The sequence below is a fragment of the Rhinoderma darwinii genome (assembly GCF_050947455.1).
Source record: "Rhinoderma darwinii isolate aRhiDar2 chromosome 2 unlocalized genomic scaffold, aRhiDar2.hap1 SUPER_2_unloc_55, whole genome shotgun sequence".
In the NCBI taxonomy this organism is placed as follows: Eukaryota; Metazoa; Chordata; class Amphibia; order Anura; family Rhinodermatidae; genus Rhinoderma; species Rhinoderma darwinii.
The window spans coordinates 402298-419527 of NW_027461724.1; the positions used below are offsets into that span (position 1 = coordinate 402298).

At 46.9% G+C, this 17230-nt stretch overlaps 9 non-coding genes across 9 annotated transcripts; all 9 read left to right on the forward strand.

The window, feature by feature from the left end:
* The first annotated feature begins 1793 nt into the window (after positions 1–1793).
* Positions 1794–1986, forward strand: LOC142679677 (U2 spliceosomal RNA). Its single transcript, XR_012852860.1, has one exon. It is a non-coding gene; the product is annotated as a U2 spliceosomal RNA (small nuclear RNA).
* A 1266-nt stretch (positions 1987–3252) lies between these two features.
* LOC142679390 (U2 spliceosomal RNA) lies at positions 3253–3443 on the forward strand. The gene has a single exon (XR_012852650.1). It is a non-coding gene; the product is annotated as a U2 spliceosomal RNA (small nuclear RNA).
* A 1266-nt stretch (positions 3444–4709) lies between these two features.
* On the forward strand, positions 4710–4900 carry LOC142679553 (U2 spliceosomal RNA). The gene has a single exon (XR_012852785.1). It is a non-coding gene; the product is annotated as a U2 spliceosomal RNA (small nuclear RNA).
* Positions 4901–6025: 1125 nt separating this feature from the next.
* On the forward strand, positions 6026–6216 carry LOC142679391 (U2 spliceosomal RNA). The gene has a single exon (XR_012852651.1). It is a non-coding gene; the product is annotated as a U2 spliceosomal RNA (small nuclear RNA).
* Positions 6217–7341: 1125 nt separating this feature from the next.
* On the forward strand, positions 7342–7532 carry LOC142679554 (U2 spliceosomal RNA). Its single transcript, XR_012852786.1, has one exon. It is a non-coding gene; the product is annotated as a U2 spliceosomal RNA (small nuclear RNA).
* A 1121-nt stretch (positions 7533–8653) lies between these two features.
* LOC142679392 (U2 spliceosomal RNA) lies at positions 8654–8844 on the forward strand. Its single transcript, XR_012852652.1, has one exon. It is a non-coding gene; the product is annotated as a U2 spliceosomal RNA (small nuclear RNA).
* A 1117-nt stretch (positions 8845–9961) lies between these two features.
* LOC142679393 (U2 spliceosomal RNA) lies at positions 9962–10152 on the forward strand. Its single transcript, XR_012852653.1, has one exon. It is a non-coding gene; the product is annotated as a U2 spliceosomal RNA (small nuclear RNA).
* Positions 10153–11274: 1122 nt separating this feature from the next.
* On the forward strand, positions 11275–11465 carry LOC142679394 (U2 spliceosomal RNA). Its single transcript, XR_012852654.1, has one exon. It is a non-coding gene; the product is annotated as a U2 spliceosomal RNA (small nuclear RNA).
* A 1122-nt stretch (positions 11466–12587) lies between these two features.
* On the forward strand, positions 12588–12778 carry LOC142679395 (U2 spliceosomal RNA). Its single transcript, XR_012852655.1, has one exon. It is a non-coding gene; the product is annotated as a U2 spliceosomal RNA (small nuclear RNA).
* Positions 12779–17230: the final 4452 nt, after the last annotated feature.

Genomic DNA, 17230 nt, shown 5'->3' on the forward strand with positions numbered 1-17230 from the left:
AGGGTCGGAATAAGAAGGTGATTGTGTGTGCGTTAGATTTTGAGAAAGCGTTTGATCGTGTGGCGCATGTGTTTTTGTTCAAAGTGTTAGAGAGAATGGGTTTTCCGGTTCAGTTTGTGAGTTTGTTGAAGAAATTATACGCGAATGCAAAGAGTTGTGTGCAGGTGAATGGGTTTTTTTCAGAATCATTTAGTATTATGTCTGGTGTGCGACAGGGTTGTCCGTTGTCTCCCATCCTTTTTATTTGTGCGATTGAACCATTGTTGCAAATGATTAGAAATGATAAGGTTGTGAAAGGTTTGGTGGTGCCCGGGTGTGATGGAAAGCGTGTGAAAGCTTTGGGATATATGGATGATATTTGTGTATTGTGTGATTCAGTGTATGATATGTCCAGAGTGAAGTTGATTGTAAATATGTTTTGTATTGCGTCTGCTTTTAAAATAAATTGGGGTAAGAGCAAATTTAAAATTTTTTTCAGTAATGAGCGAGTGTGTGATTCTGATATGGAACAGGTGAATGGTGTGAAAATTTTGGGTATTGTGTTTGATGATGAGCTGAAAGGGAAAGAAAGTTGGGATGAGTTAGGTGGTAGGATTGTGAGAAAGTTGGAAATGTGGAGAATGAGGGATCTTTCTTTTTCGGGGAAGGTTTTAATTGTCAAAAGTATTATTCTACCTATGATTTTATATGTTGCTCTGGTTTTTCCTCCTGCTGTTGCTATGTTAAAAAAAGTGAATAGAGTTTTGTTCCTTTTTCTATGGGGGAGCGGGATTGAGAAGGCAAGGAGAGAAATTCTAATGAAAAGCAGACGTAATGGAGGCCTTGATTTCCCAAATTTGGAGATTTTCATTGGAATTAATTGTGTACGTTTTTTTGTAGAGCTTTTATTTAAGGAATCCAAGGCTTCCAGAATGTCTAAGTATCTAGCTGGAACGGTGATTCAGCGTCTAAGTTGGGAAAAAAGAAATTTATGTAAACCAATTGCTTTCCAGTGCACGGGGTGGTATTTGTATGTAGAAAAATTTATCAAAAAGTTCCAGCTAGAGGATGTAAGAATGGAGAGATTTTTGAGAGAAAAGAATGTTGTGAGAAGTATGTGTATGAATAATGTGATGTGTTCTGTAAATGGTTTGAATTCGATGGAGTCTAAGTCTGTGTGGAAGAAGATTGTTACGTTTGATGTGTCAAATAAGCAGAAAGATTTGTTATGGATGTCGGTACATGGAGTGTTGCCTGTAAGGAGTGTTCAGAAAAGAAGAGGTTTGGTTGCGTCTGAAAGGTGTCCGAGAGAAGGTTGTGGGGATGATGAGGATGTGAGTCATGTGTTTTGGTCGTGTAAGCATGCAAAGGATGTTTGGAAAAAGTTGAGTGGGTTGTGTGAAGAATTGACTGGTTTGAAGGTTTTGACGTATGAAATTGTCTTGTTTGGTTTGTGTAGTTTGGGTAGTGAAAAGGATAGAGTGTTGTGGATTTTTCTGACTTGTGTGAAAGAAGTATTGTGGAATACGAGGAATTTGAATGTGTATAAAAGAGAAGTATTTGAGATGGAGGATGTGGTTAGTATGGTATTGGCTAAATTGTATTTTTATTATAAATGGGATCTAGAAAGAGGTATGGATGCGGAAGGGATATGGCGAATGTTAAAATGGAGGTATTTAGTTTGAGGAATTTTGTTTGATTTATCTTGTATTTGATGGAAAAATAAAATAATGAACCAGAGTGATGAGATTTTTTGAAAAATAGAGAGGTGGTTTGAACAACTACAGTTCTCGGTTTTATTCAAAAAAACCTGAATGGTTTAATAAAAAAAAAAAAAAAAAAAAAAAAAAAAAATCTGTTCTTATCAGTTTAATATCTGATACGTCCCCTATCTGGGGACCATATATTAAATGGATTTTTAGAACAGGGAGATGGAAATAGAGCTTGCTCTGTCCACTCCACGCATTGACCTGGTATTGCAGTATTTCCAGGACCGGTGCACCCTTTCCTTATGTGTTTACTAAAATCAGATTCCAAAAGTGCTATTTGTGTTTGCCATTGTTTTTGTCTTTCGGATGGGATCTCCCCTTTTAATCCCATTATTTCAACACCTGTTGGACAATGCATTTGTACAGTCATGTGTGATAATGAGCTAATTTATTAAATGCAATTAATTAATACATTGCCACCTCTTGTTTTGTGTCGTCTGTGTTTCTGTGTTTCCGGCATTTCACATTGGAACAGCTCATTCACCTTCCTTGTCTTCTCTCCGCCCTCCCTCCTAGGTAGGTTAAAGAGCTGCACCTGAGCCAGCCACTGATTGATGCAGCACCATAGTCAAATAGTGGAGTGAAGTAGGGGAACAGCAAACAGCCATTAAAGCAGCCAGCCCGCCCGCCCGCCCGTCACAATGGACCTACCTGTGTACACTAGATGGATGTGATGGAATGTACTGTGGTCCCTACATTTCAAGAAGAAGTAAGAATTGCAGTTGCAACAAACCCTTGCTTGCCTACAAAGAGAGCAGCAATTTGGATTTGTTACTATGTTACCTGGAAGAATAACAAACTGTGCAAGGATGGAGGTTGTAGGAGCAAGGAGAACAAGTTGTCTGTAAAGTTGGTGGATGCCTATTTTCCATTTTGCAGTCCCTTGTCTCCCTCTTGTGGCCTCCTGGAGGCAACTAGCTGTGCAAAAAAAAGACAGCCTGGGGGCCGGCTGTTGCAGTGTTGCCCTCTCAGGCAACACTGAGTGACTGACTGAGCCGCACCGTCTTATATAAAGTTCAGACGGAACTTTGCACGTGTCATAGTGGAGACCTCAGGAGCCAGAGCCAGCTTTCTGACATCATAATGGGGCCTCAGAGATAAAAGCCTGGGCCCAGGCAGTGTTGGTCAGTGCTGCTCAGCAGGCAGCACTGGACTGGATTAAAGCTGATACAAGGTGTGAAAGGAGAAGGGGTGGCAGTGGGCATGCACTTACTGCTGCTGCTGCTGCTGCTGCCAGTGTTTGTACGGCAGGAGGGCATTTGGGCGTTGCCAGGAAGGCGTTTTTATGTCGATTCCTCCTCTTTCAGCACTGCATTGTGGTGCAAGCAAAAGAAGCAAATCCTGTCTTGCTTCCTCTCCGGCCTTTATTCACCTCCCGCTTAGTAGCTGTGAGTGTGTGTGAGCCTGCAGAGCCCCATGGAATTGCCTAGGAGTAGGCTGAATCGCTGCAAGGGGTGAACAGCAGTATTGGGCAGGCTCGGTCAACGTGCGGCCCGTTCGGGTTATCGCTTCTCGGCCTTTTGGCTAAGATCAAGTGTAGTATCTGTTCTTATCAGTTTAATATCTGATACGTCCCCTATCTGGGGACCATATATTAAATGGATTTTTAGAACAGGGAGATGGAAATAGAGCTTGCTCTGTCCACTCCACGCATTGACCTGGTATTGCAGTATTTCCAGGACCGGTGCACCCTTTCCTTATGTGTTTACTAAAATCAGATTCCAAAAGTGCTTTTTGTGTTTGCCATTGTTTTTGTCTTTCGGATGGGATCTCCCCTTTTAATCCCATTATTTCAACACCTGTTGGACAATGCATTTGTACAGTCATGTGTGATAATGAGCTAATTTATTAAATGCAATTAATTAATACATTGCCACCTCTTGTTTTGTGTCATCTGTGTTTCTGTGTTTCCGGCATTTCACATTGGAACAGCTCATTCACCTTCCTTGTCTTCTCTCCGCCCTCCCTCCTAGGTAGGTTAAAGAGCTGCACCTGAGCCAGCCACTGATTGATGCAGCACCATAGTCAAATAGTGGAGTGGAGTAGGGGAACAGCAAACAGCCATTAAAGCAGCCAGCCCGCCCGCCCGCCCGTCACAATGGACCTACCTGTGTACACTAGATGGATGTGATGGAATGTACTGTGGTCCCTACATTTCAAGAAGAAGTAAGAATTGCAGTTGCAACAAACCCTTGCTTGCCTACAAAGAGAGCAGCAATTTGGATTTGTTACTATGTTACCTGGAAGAATAACAAACTGTGCAAGGATGGAGGTTGTAGGAGCAAGGAGAACAAGTTGTCTGTAAAGTTGGTGGATGCCTATTATCCATTTTGCAGTCCCTTGTCTCCCTCTTGTGGCCTCCTGGAGGCAACTAGCTGTGCAAAAAAAAGACAGCCTGGGGGCCGGCTGTTGCAGTGTTGCCCTCTCAGGCAACACTGAGTGACTGACTGAGCCGCACCGTCTTATATAAAGTTCAGACGGAACTTTGCACGTGTCATAGTGGAGACCTCAGGAGCCAGAGCCAGCTTTCTGACATCATAATGGGGCCTCAGAGATAAAAGCCTGGGCCCAGGCAGTGTTGGTCAGTGCTGCTCAGCAGGCAGCACTGGACTGGATTAAAGCTGATACAAGGTGTGAAAGGAGAAGGGGTGGCAGTGGGCATGCACTTACTGCTGCTGCTGCTGCTGCTGCCAGTGTTTGCATGGCAGGAGGGCATTTGGGCGTTGCCAGGAAGGCGTTTTTATGTCGATTCCTCCTCTTTCAGCACTGCATTGTGGTGCAAGCAAAAGAAGCAAATCCTGTCTTGCTTCCTCTCCGGCCTTTATTCACCTCCCGCTTAGTAGCTGTGAGTGTGTGTGAGCCTGCAGGGCCCCATGGAATTGCCTAGGAGTAGGCTGAATCGCTGCAAGGGGTGAACAGCAGTTTTGGGCAGGCTCGGTCAACGCGCGGCCCGTTCGGGTTATCGCTTCTCGGCCTTTTGGCTAAGATCAAGTGTAGTATCTGTTCTTATCAGTTTAATATCTGATACGTCCCCTATCTGGGGACCATATATTAAATGGATTTTTAGAACAGGAAGATGGAAATAGAGCTTGCTCTGTCCACTCCACGCATTGACCTGGTATTGCAGTATTTCCAGGACCGGTGCACCCTTTCCTTATGTGTTTACTAAAATCAGATTCCAAAAGTGCTTTTTGTGTTTGCCATTGTTTTTGTCTTTCGGATGGGATCTCCCCTTTTAATCCCATTATTTCAACACCTGTTGGACAATGCATTTGTACAGTCATGTGTGATAATGAGCTAATTTATTAAATGCAATTAATTAATACATTGCCACCTCTTGTTTTGTGTCGTCTGTGTTTCTGTGTTTCCGGCATTTCACATTGGAACAGCTCATTCACCTTCCTTGTCTTCTCTCCGCCCTCCCTCCTAGGTAGGTTAAAGAGCTGCACCTGAGCCAGCCACTGATTGATGCAGCACCATAGTCAAATAGTGGAGTGGAGTAGGGGAACAGCAAACAGCCATTAAAGCAGCCAGCCCGCCCGCCCGCCCGCCCGTCACAATGGACCTACCTGTGTACACTAGATGGATGTGATGGAATGTACTGTGGTCCCTACATTTCAAGAAGAAGTAAGAATTGCAGTTGCAACAAACCCTTGCTTGCCTACAAAGAGAGCAGCAATTTGGATTTGTTACTATGTTACCTGGAAGAATAACAAACTGTGCAAGGATGGAGGTTGTAGGAGCAAGGAGAACAAGTTGTCTGTAAAGTTGGTGGATGCCTATTTTCCATTTTGCAGTCCCTTGTCTCCCTCTTGTGGCCTCCTGGAGGCAACTAGCTGTGCAAAAAAAAGACAGCCTGGGGGCCGGCTGTTGCAGTGTTGCCCTCTCAGGCAACACTGAGTGACTGACTGAGCCGCACCGTCTTATATAAAGTTCAGACGGAACTTTGCACGTGTCATAGTGGAGACCTCAGGAGCCAGAGCCAGCTTTCTGACATCATAATGGGGCCTCAGAGATAAAAGCCTGGGCCCAGGCAGTGTTGGTCAGTGCTGCTCAGCAGGCAGCACTGGACTGGATTAAAGCTGATACAAGGTGTGAAAGGAGAAGGGGTGGCAGTGGGCATGCACTTACTGCTGCTGCTGCTGGTGCTGCCAGTGTTTGCACGGCAGGAGGGCATTTGGGCGTTGCCAGGAAGGCGTTTTTATGTCGATTCCTCCTCTTTCAGCACTGCATTGTGGTGCAAGCAAAAGAAGCAAAACGTGCGGCACGTTCGGGTTATCGCTTCTCGGCCTTTTGGCTAAGATCAAGTGTAGTATCTGTTCTTATCAGTTTAATATCTGATACGTCCCCTATCTGGGGACCATATATTAAATGGATTTTTAGAACAGGGAGATGGAAATAGAGCTTGCTCTGTCCACTCCACGCATTGACCTGGTATTGCAGTATTTCCAGGACCGGTGCACCCTTTCCTTATGTGTTTACTAAAATCAGATTCCAAAAGTGCTTTTTGTGTTTGCCATTGTTTTTGTCTTTCGGATGGGATCTCCCCTTTTAATCCCATTATTTCAACACCTGTTGGACAATGCATTTGTACAGTCATGTGTGATAATGAGCTAATTTATTAAATGCAATTAATTAATACATTGCCACCTCTTGTTTTGTGTCATCTGTGTTTCTGTGTTTCCGGCATTTCACATTGGAACAGCTCATTCACCTTCCTTGTCTTCTCTCCGCCCTCCCTCCTAGGTAGGTTAAAGAGCTGCACCTGAGCCAGCCACTGATTGATGCAGCACCATAGTCAAATAGTGGAGTGGAGTAGGGGAACAGCAAACAGCCATTAAAGCAGCCAGCCCGCCCGCCCGCCCGCCCGTCACAATGGACCTACCTGTGTACACTAGATGGATGTGATGGAATGTACTGTGGTCCCTACATTTCAAGAAGAAGTAAGAATTGCAGTTGCAACAAACCCTTGCTTGCCTACAAAGAGAGCAGCAATTTGGATTTGTTACTATGTTACCTGGAAGAATAACAAACTGTGCAAGGATGGAGGTTGTAGGAGCAAGGAGAACAAGTTGTCTGTAAAGTTGGTGGATGCCTATTTTCCATTTTGCAGTCCCTTGTCTCCCTCTTGTGGCCTCCTGGAGGCAACTAGCTGTGCAAAAAAAAGACAGCCTGGGGGCCGGCTGTTGCAGTGTTGCCCTCTCAGGCAACACTGAGTGACTGACTGAGCCGCACCGTCTTATATAAAGTTCAGACGGAACATTGCACGTGTCATAGTGGAGACCTCAGGAACCAGAGCCAGCTTTCTGACATCATAATGGGGCCTCAGAGATAAAAGCCTGGGCCCAGGCAGTGTTGGTCAGTGCTGCTCAGCAGGCAGCACTGGACTGGATTAAAGCTGATACAAGGTGTGAAAGGAGAAGGGGTGGCAGTGGGCATGCACTTACTGCTGCTGCTACTGCTGCTGCCAGTGTTTGCACGGCAGGAGGGCATTTGGGCGTTGCCAGGAAGGCGTTTTTATGTCGATTCCTCCTCTTTCAGCACTGCATTGTGGTGCAAGCAAAAGAAGCAAAACGCGTGGCACGTTCGGGTTATCGCTTCTCGGCCTTTTGGCTAAGATCAAGTGTAGTATCTGTTCTTATCAGTTTAATATCTGATACGTCCCCTATCTGGGGACCATATATTAAATGGATTTTTAGAACAGGAAGATGGAAATAGAGCTTGCTCTGTCCACTCCACGCATTGACCTGGTATTGCAGTATTTCCAGGACCGGTGCACCCTTTCCTTATGTGTTTACTAAAATCAGATTCCAAAAGTGCTTTTTGTGTTTGCCATTGTTTTTGTCTTTCGGATGGGATCTCCCCTTTTAATCCCATTATTTCAACACCTGTTGGACAATGCATTTGTACAGTCATGTGTGATATAGAGCTAATTTATTAAATGCAATTAATTAATACATTGCCACCTCTTGTTTTGTGTCGTCTGTGTTTCTGTGTTTCCGGCATTTCACATTGGAACAGCTCATTCACCTTCCTTGTCTTCTCTCCGCCCTCCCTCCTAGGTAGGTTAAAGAGCTGCACCTGAGCCAGCCACTGATTGATGCAGCACCATAGTCAAATAGTGGAGTGGAGTAGGGGAACAGCAAACAGCCATTAAAGCAGCCAGCCCGCCCGCCCGCCCGTCACAATGGACCTACCTGTGTACACTAGATGGATGTGATGGAATGTACTGTGGTCCCTACATTTCAAGAACAAGTAAGAATTGCAGTTGCAACAAACCCTTGCTTGCCTACAAAGAGAGCAGCAATTTGGATTTGTTACTATGTTACCTGGAAGAATAACAAACTGTGCAAGGATGGAGGTTGTAGGAGCAAGGAGAACAAGTTGTCTGTAAAGTTGGTGGATGCCTATTTTCCATTTTGCAGTCCCTTGTCTCCCTCTTGTGGCCTCCTGGAGGCAACTAGCTGTGCAAAAAAAAGACAGCCTGGGGGCCGGCTGTTGCAGTGTTGCCCTCTCAGGCAACACTGAGTGACTGACTGAGCCGCACCGTCTTATATAAAGTTCAGACGGAACTTTGCACGTGTCATAGTGGAGACCTCAGGAGCCAGAGCCAGCTTTCTGACATCATAATGGGGCCTCAGAGATAAAAGCCTGGGCCCAGGCAGTGTTGGTCAGTGCTGCTCAGCAGGCAGCACTGGACTGGATTAAAGCTGATACAAGGTGTGAAAGGAGAAGGGGTGGCAGTGGGCATGCACTTACTGCTGCTGCTGCTGGTGCTGCCAGTGTTTGCACGGCAGGAGGGCATTTGGGCGTTGCCAGGAAGGCGTTTTTATGTCGATTCCTCCTCTTTCAGCACTGCATTGTGGTGCAAGCAAAAGAAGCAAAACGTGCGGCACGTTCGGGTTATCGCTTCTCGGCCTTTTGGCTAAGATCAAGTGTAGTATCTGTTCTTATCAGTTTAATATCTGATACGTCCCCTATCTGGGGACCATATATTAAATGGATTTTTAGAACAGGGAGATGGAAATAGAGCTTGCTCTGTCCACTCCACGCATTGACCTGGTATTGCAGTATTTCCAGGACCGGTGCACCCTTTCCTTATGTGTTTACTAAAATCAGATTCCAAAAGTGCTTTTTGTGTTTGCCATTGTTTTTGTCTTTCGGATGGGATCTCCCCTTTTAATCCCATTATTTCAACACCTGTTGGACAATGCATTTGTACAGTCATGTGTGATAATGAGCTAATTTATTAAATGCAATTAATTAATACATTGCCACCTCTTGTTTTGTGTTGTCTGTGTTTCTGTGTTTCCGGCATTTCACATTGGAACAGCTCATTCACCTTCCTTGTCTTCTCTCCGCCCTCCCTCCTAGGTAGGTTAAAGAGCTGCACCTGAGCCAGCCACTGATTGATGCAGCACCATAGTCAAATAGTGGAGTGGAGTAGGGGAACAGCAAACAGCCATTAAAGCAGCCAGCCCGCCCGCCCGTCACAATGGACCTACCTGTGTACACTAGATGGATGTGATGGAATGTACTGTGGTCCCTACATTTCAAGAAGAAGTAAGAATTGCAGTTGCAACAAACCCTTGCTTGCCTACAAAGAGAGCAGCAATTTGGATTTGTTACTATGTTACCTGGAAGAATAACAAACTGTGCAAGGATGGAGGTTGTAGGAGCAAGGAGAACAAGTTGTCTGTAAAGTTGGTGGATGCCTATTTTCCATTTTGCAGTCCCTTGTCTCCCTCTTGTGGCCTCCTGGAGGCAACTAGCTGTGCAAAAAAAAGACAGCCTGGGGGCCGGCTGTTGCAGTGTTGCCCTCTCAGGCAACACTGAGTGACTGACTGAGCCGCACCGTCTTATATAAAGTTCAGACGGAACTTTGCACGTGTCATAGTGGAGACCTCAGGAGCCAGAGCCAGCTTTCTGACATCATAATGGGGCCTCAGAGATAAAAGCCTGGGCCCAGGCAGTGTTGGTCAGTGCTGCTCAGCAGGCAGCACTGGACTGGATTAAAGCTGATACAAGGTGTGAAAGGAGAAGGGGTGGCAGTGGGCATGCACTTACTGCTGCTGCTGCTGGTGCTGCCAGTGTTTGCACGGCAGGAGGGCATTTGGGCGTTGCCAGGAAGGCGTTTTTATGTCGATTCCTCCTCTTTCAGCACTGCATTGTGGTGCAAGCAAAAGAAGCAAAACGTGCGGCACGTTCGGGTTATCGCTTCTCGGCCTTTTGGCTAAGATCAAGTGTAGTATCTGTTCTTATCAGTTTAATATCTGATACGTCCCCTATCTGGGGACCATATATTAAATGGATTTTTAGAACAGGGAGATGGAAATAGAGCTTGCTCTGTCCACTCCACGCATTGACCTGGTATTGCAGTATTTCCAGGACCGGTGCACCCTTTCCTTATGTGTTTACTAAAATCAGATTCCAAAAGTGCTTTTTGTGTTTGCCATTGTTTTTGTCTTTCGGATGGGATCTCCCCTTTTAATCCCATTATTTCAACACCTGTTGGACAATGCATTTGTACAGTCATGTGTGATAATGAGCTAATTTATTAAATGCAATTAATTAATACATTGCCACCTCTTGTTTTGTGTTGTCTGTGTTTCTGTGTTTCCGGCATTTCACATTGGAACAGCTCATTCACCTTCCTTGTCTTCTCTCCGCCCTCCCTCCTAGGTAGGTTAAAGAGCTGCACCTGAGCCAGCCACTGATTGATGCAGCACCATAGTCAAATAGTGGAGTGGAGTAGGGGAACAGCAAACAGCCATTAAAGCAGCCAGCCCGCCCGCCCGCCCGCCCGTCACAATGGACCTACCTGTGTACACTAGATGGATGTGATGGAATGTACTGTGGTCCCTACATTTCAAGAAGAAGTAAGAATTGCAGTTGCAACAAACCCTTGCTTGCCTACAAAGAGAGCAGCAATTTGGATTTGTTACTATGTTACCTGGAAGAATAACAAACTGTGCAAGGATGGAGGTTGTAGGAGCAAGGAGAACAAGTTGTCTGTAAAGTTGGTGGATGCCTATTTTCCATTTTGCAGTCCCTTGTCTCCCTCTTGTGGCCTCCTGGAGGCAACTAGCTGTGCAAAAAAAAGACAGCCTGGGGGCCGGCTGTTGCAGTGTTGCCCTCTCAGGCAACACTGAGTGACTGACTGAGCCGCACCGTCTTATATAAAGTTCAAACGGAACTTTGCACGTGTCATAGTGGAGACCTCAGGAGCCAGAGCCAGCTTTCTGACATCATAATGGGGCCTCAGAGATAAAAGCCTGGGCCCAGGCAGTGTTGGTCAGTGCTGCTCAGCAGGCAGCACTGGACTGGATTAAAGCTGATACAAGGTGTGAAAGGAGAAGGGGTGGCAGTGGGCATGCACTTACTGCTGCTGCTGCTGCTGCCAGTGTTTGCACGGCAGGAGGGCATTTGGGCGTTGCCAGGAAGGCGTTTTTATGTTGATTCCTCCTCTTTCAGCACTGCATTGTGGTGCAAGCAAAAGAAGCAAAACGCGCGGCACGTTCGGGTTATCGCTTCTCGGCCTTTTGGCTAAGATCAAGTGTAGTATCTGTTCTTATCAGTTTAATATCTGATACGTCCCCTATCTGGGGACCATATATTAAATGGATTTTTAGAACAGGGAGATGGAAATAGAGCTTGCTCTGTCCACTCCACGCATTGACCTGGTATTGCAGTATTTCCAGGACCGGTGCACCCTTTCCTTATGTGTTTACTAAAATCAGATTCCAAAAGTGCTTTTTGTGTTTGCCATTGTTTTTGTCTTTCGGATGGGATCTCCCCTTTTAATCCCATTATTTCAACACCTGTTGGACAATGCATTTGTACAGTCATGTGTGATAATGAGCTAATTTATTAAATGCAATTAATTAATACATTGCCACCTCTTGTTTTGTGTCGTCTGTGTTTCTGTGTTTCCGGCATTTCACATTGGAACAGCTCATTCACCTTCCTTGTCTTCTCTCCGCCCTCCCTCCTAGGTAGGTTAAAGAGCTGCACCTGAGCCAGCCACTGATTGATGCAGCACCATAGTCAAATAGTGGAGTGGAGTAGGGGAACAGCAAACAGCCATTAAAGCAGCCAGCCCGCCCGCCCGCCCGCCCGTCACAATGGACCTACCTTTGTACACTAGATGGATGTGATGGAATGTACTGTGGTCCCTACATTTCAAGAAGAAGTAAGAATTGCAGTTGCAACAAACCCTTGCTTGCCTACAAAGAGAGCAGCAATTTGGATTTGTTACTATGTTACCTGGAAGAATAACAAACTGTGCAAGGATGGAGGTTGTAGGAGCAAGGAGAACAAGTTGTCTGTAAAGTTGGTGGAAGCCTATTTTCCATTTTGCAGTCCCTTGTCTCCCTCTTGTGGCCTCCTGGAGGCAACTAGCAGTGCAAAAAAAAGACAGCCTGGGGGCCGGCTGTTGCAGTGTTGCCCTCTCAGGCAACACTGAGTGACTGACTGAGCCGCACCGTCTTATATAAAGTTCAGATGGAACTTTGCACGTGTCATAGTGGAGACCTCAGGAGCCAGAGCCAGCTTTCTGACATCATAATGGGGCCTCAGAGATAAAAGCCTGGGCCCAGGCAGTGTTGGTCAGTGCTGCTCAGCAGGCAGCACTGGACTGGATTAAAGCTGATACAAGGTGTGAAAGGAGAAGGGGTGGCAGTGGGCATGCACTTACTGCTGCTGCTGCTGCTGCCAGTGTTTGCACGGCAGGAGGGCATTTGGGCGTTGCCAGGAAGGCGTTTTTATGTCGATTCCTCCTCTTTCAGCACTGCATTGTGGTGCAAGCAAAAGAAGCAAAACGCGCGGCACGTTCGGGTTATCGCTTCTCGGCCTTTTGGCTAAGATCAAGTGTAGTATCTGTTCTTATCAGTTTAATATCTGATACGTCCCCTATCTGGGGACCATATATTAAATGGATTTTTAGAACAGGGAGATGGAAATAGAGCTTGCTCTGTCCACTCCACGCATTGACCTGGTATTGCAGTATTTCCAGGACCGGTGCACCCTTTCCTTATGTGTTTACTAAAATCAGATTCCAAAAGTGCTTTTTGTGTTTGCCATTGTTTTTGTCTTTCGGATGGGATCTCCCCTTTTAATCCCATTATTTCAACACCTGTTGGACAATGCATTTGTACAGTCATGTGTGATAATGAGCTAATTTATTAAATGCAATTAATTAATACATTGCCACCTCTTGTTTTGTGTCGTCTGTGTTTCTGTGTTTCCGGCATTTCACATTGGAACAGCTCATTCACCTTCCTTGTCTTCTCTCCGCCCTCCCTCCTAGGTAGGTTAAAGAGCTGCACCTGAGCCAGCCACTGATTGATGCAGCACCATAGTCAAATAGTGGAGTGGAGTAGGGGAACAGCAAACAGCCATTAAAGCAGCCAGCCCGCCCGCCCGCCCGTCACAATGGACCTACCTGTGTACACTAGATGGATGTGATGGAATGTACTGTGGTCCCTACATTTCAAGAAGAAGTAAGAATTGCAGTTGCAACAAACCCTTGCTTGCCTACAAAGAGAGCAGCAATTTGGATTTGTTACTATGTTACCTGGAAGAATAACAAACTGTGCAAGGATGGAGGTTGTAGGAGCAAGGAGAATAAGTTGTCTGTAAAGTTGGTGGATGCCTATTTTCCATTTTGCAGTCCCTTGTCTCCCTCTTGTGGCCTCCTGGAGGCAACTAGCTGTGCAAAAAAAAGACAGCCTGGGGGCCGGCTGTTGCAGTGTTGCCCTCTCAGGCAACACTGAGTGACTGACTGAGCCGCACCGCAGGGCCGCCATCAGGGGGGTATTAGGGGTACTACTGTAGGGGGCCCGGCCAAACTTAATTGAAAGGGGGGCCCGGCAACTGCCGCGACTTGCCTTTGTTAGAAAAAAACAGGCCCCTGCAATGGGGCCTGTTCTTTTCACCAAAGCAATGTCGTGAGCTGCGGGCCCCCCTCTCATCAAACACCGCTGTGAGCTGCGGGCCCCCCTCTCATCTAACACTGCCGCGAAACACCGCGCGCGAACGACCGCAAGCGCGCGCCGGCGCACTCGTTACCGCAAACGCGCGCTCACGCGCGAACGACCTGGGGAAGGCTGGAAAGCAACCCGCTCGTGCCCGCCGCCGAGAGGGATGCGGTGCGCACACACCAAAAGTACAGCGACCAATCAACTGGGAAGAACAGCGGCGCACAGTCTAATTACCTGCTGGCCCGCCTCCGACTCCTCGTCCTCCTCCTCCGCCTCCTCGTCCTCCTCCTCGGCCTCCTCGTCCAGCGCCTCCTCGTCCGACTCCGCCTCCGCCTCCTCCTTCTTCTCCTCCTCCAGAGCGTAGCTGCGTAAGGAGAGGGGGAGGAGTCCAGTTCTTGCGCGACGGCAGGAGTTCTTCGATCCTCGCAATTTTCTGGAGCCTGGAGGTGAAGGACGACATCTGGACCGAAGACATCGCCTGACGAGGACTGGAGAGGGAGCAGCTCTTCTGACACAGTGAGTAAAGTGTCTGAAAGTGCTGTTTATGTATGGCCCTGTTCACACAGAGTATTTTTGCAGGGCAAAAAAATCTGCCTCAAAATTCCTTAAAGAATTTTGAGGCAGATTTTGACCTGCCCACACTATCTTGCCGCGTTTTTTGCTGCGTTTTTTGCCCGCGGCGATTGAGGACAGCAGACAAAAAAGGCAGCGAAAAATGCATTTTCTGCCTCCCATTGATTTCGATGGGAGGTCAGAGGCAGAACCGCGGCAAGAAAGGACGTGCTGCTTTTTCTTTTTTCCGCGACTGGCTCCCATTGATTTCAGATTAAATCAATGGGAGGCGGTTTTGGAAGTTTTTTGGTGCTGATTCTGACGCAGTGTCCGAGTCAATATCAAGGTCCAAAAACTCTGTGAACTGGGCCTTATTGTTAGGGCTTATTCAGACGAACGTGTAATACGTCCGTGCAACGTGTGTGATTTTCACGCGCCTCGCACGGACCTATGTTAGTCTATGGGGCCGTGCAGACTGTCAGTGATTTTCACGCAGCGTGTGTCCGTGTGTCCGCTGCGTAAAACTCACGACATGTCCGATATTTGTGCATTGTTCGCGCATCACGCACCCATTGAAGTCAATGGGTGCGTGAAAGTCACGCCCAGCACATGGAAGCACTCCCGCAGCCGTATAAACTATGAATGAAAACAGAAAAGCACCACGTGCTACAAACATCCAAACAGAGTGTCATAATGATGGCGGCTGCGCGAAAATAACGCAGCCACGCATCATACGCTGCTGACACACGGAGCTGTTATGGACCTTTTGCATGCGCAAAACGCCACGTTTTTTGCGCACGCAAAAATCACACGCTCGTGTAAATCCGGCCTTAGGGTAGGAACACACTAGGCATGAACACTGCGGATTTTATGCAACACATTTTATTGTGGAAAATCCACAGTGTATCACAGTCACAGCCGAGTGGATGAGATTTGAACAAATCTCATCCACACGCTGCAAAAAAAATTGACCTGCAGTGTGGCTTTTTAGGCCGCAGCATGTCAATTTATGCTGCAGAATCGCCACTCGTCTGGTGCGGAAATGCTGCGGTTCTGCCGCAAAAATCACAAAAGAGAAAAAAAAAAGGCACTTTTTTAAATTGATAAAAAAGTTTATACTTACCCCGGCCGTAGTCCTGGTGACGCGATCTTCTATTCTTAGCGCAGCTCCTGGAGCTGCTGCCGGTCTCTAAATAGGCAGTTGGTCCAGTAAAATTTGGAATTATTTTTTTTTGTGAACCAGCTTAAAAAAATACAAAACTTTTGTGTTAGGGCCTGTTCACATCACCGTTCGCTTCCGCTCCGGGGTTCCATCTGAGGTTTCTGTCGGGTGAACACCGCAACGGAAAGTGAAAGTGACAGCACAGCTTCCGTTTCAGTCACCATTGATCTCAATGGTGACGGAAACATCGCTAATGGTTTCCGTTCGTCACCATTCCGGCTGGTTTTCGGACGGAATCAATAGTGCAGTCGACTGCGCTAATTGTGACGGAAGCTGTGCTGTCACTTTCACTTTCCGTTGCGGGGTTCACCCGACGGAAACCTCAGATGGAACCCCGGAGCGGAAGCGAACGGTGATGTGAACAGGCCCTAACACAAAAGTTTTGTATTTTTTTAAGCTGGTTCACAAAAAAAAATAATTCCAAATTCTACTGGACCAACTGCCTATTTAGAGACCGGCAGCAGCTCCAGGAGCGACATCATAAGGGACACACTAGGCGGATATGCTGAGTAAAACTACACAGCTTATCCGCCCCGGTAGCCGCAGGGAATTCCGCCAGCAAAACCGCACCAAGTAGTGGTGCAGGTTTCGTGAGGCGTGTCCGCTGCGGGAATCCTGCAGGGAAAAAAAAGTTTAGACTTCCCCCGGCTGTAGTCCTGGTGACGCATCTCTCTCTTCTGAACGTAGCCCCGCCTCCTGGGATGACGCTGTAGACCATGTGACCGCTGCAGCGGTCACATGGGATGAAAAGTCATGACAGGAGGCCGAGCTGCGCTAAGACTAGAGGATCGCGTCACCAGGACTACGGCCGGGGCAAGTCTAAACTTTTTTATAAATTTAAAAAAGTGCCTTTTTATTTTTTCTCATGTGTGATTTTTGCGGCAGAACCGCAGCATTTCCACAACAGAGGAGCAGCGATCCCACAGAATACATTGACATGCTGCGCCTTAAAAAGCCAAAAGCCACACGGCAGGTCCATTATTTTTGCAGCGTGTGGATGAGATTTGTTCATATCTCATCCACTCTGCTGCGACTGTGATACGCTGCGGATTTTCCACAATAAAATGTGTTGCATAAAATCCGCAGTGTTCATGCCTAGTGTGTTCCTACCCTAAGGCCGGATTCACACGAGCGCGTGCTATTTGCGCGCGCAAAAACATGGCGTTTTGCGCATGCAAAAGGTCCATAACAGCTCCGTGTGGCAGCAGCGTATGATGCGCGGCTGCGTGATTTTCACGCCATCATTATGACACTCTGTTTGTATGTTTGTAGCACGTGGTGCTTTTCTGTTTTCATTCATAGTTTATACGGTTGCGGAAGTGCTGGGCGTGACTTTCACGCACCCATTGACTTCAATGGGTGCGTGATGCGCGAACAATGCACAAATATAGGACATGTCGTGAGTTTTACGCAGCGGACACACGCTGCGTGAAAATCACGGACAGTCTGCACGGCCCCATAGAGTAACATAGGTCCGTGTGAAAATCACGCACGTTGCACGGACGTATTACACGTTCGTCTGAATAAGCCCTAACAATAAGGCCCAGTTCACAGACTTTTTGGGCCTTGATATTGACTCGGACACTGCGTCAGAATCAGCACCAAAAAACTTCCAAAACCGCCTCCCATTGATTTAATCTGAAATCAATGGGAGCCAGTCGCGGAAAAAAGAAAAAGCAGCACGTCCTTTCTTGCCGCGGTTCTGCCTCTGACCTCCCATCGAAATC